This window comes from Asparagus officinalis, chromosome 7 (assembly GCF_001876935.1).
Source record: "Asparagus officinalis chromosome 7, Aspof.V1, whole genome shotgun sequence".
Classification (NCBI taxonomy): Eukaryota; Viridiplantae; Streptophyta; class Magnoliopsida; order Asparagales; family Asparagaceae; genus Asparagus; species Asparagus officinalis.
Genome location: NC_033800.1, coordinates 7,072,313 through 7,072,753, shown reverse-complemented (window position 1 = coordinate 7,072,753; position 441 = coordinate 7,072,313).

Genomic DNA, 441 nt, shown 5'->3' with positions numbered 1-441 from the left:
TTTTATTTTATTTCATTTCCCTTCAGGGTATTGCTCCGATGAGAGCTCCCCTTGGCTCAAATACTGCTCTTACTGATGTATACTGTGGAAATCCAAGCCCTTCTGCTTAAGCTATGTTATTGTTTGACTTGTTGATGTTCTATCTTTAGTTTAGCATATGAGGTCTGTTTTCTGACTTTCCTTTGTTAGATTCATGAATGCTGCTCTGATCATTTTGTTTCAAAATCTAAGTGAATAAGATGGACTTTCTGTTTTCTGAATTTGATCAATTGCGTTAAAACTATTTTATGATGAACAATCAAATTGTTGATCATATTCCTTTCTGGTTACTTACTATTATAAAACAAAGGAAATTGGGATTTCTTATGTCTCAGGTATCAGTTAGGTTAATGCTCAGAAAGGAGATATGGAAGACAAAAGCAAAAGTTGACAATATTATTC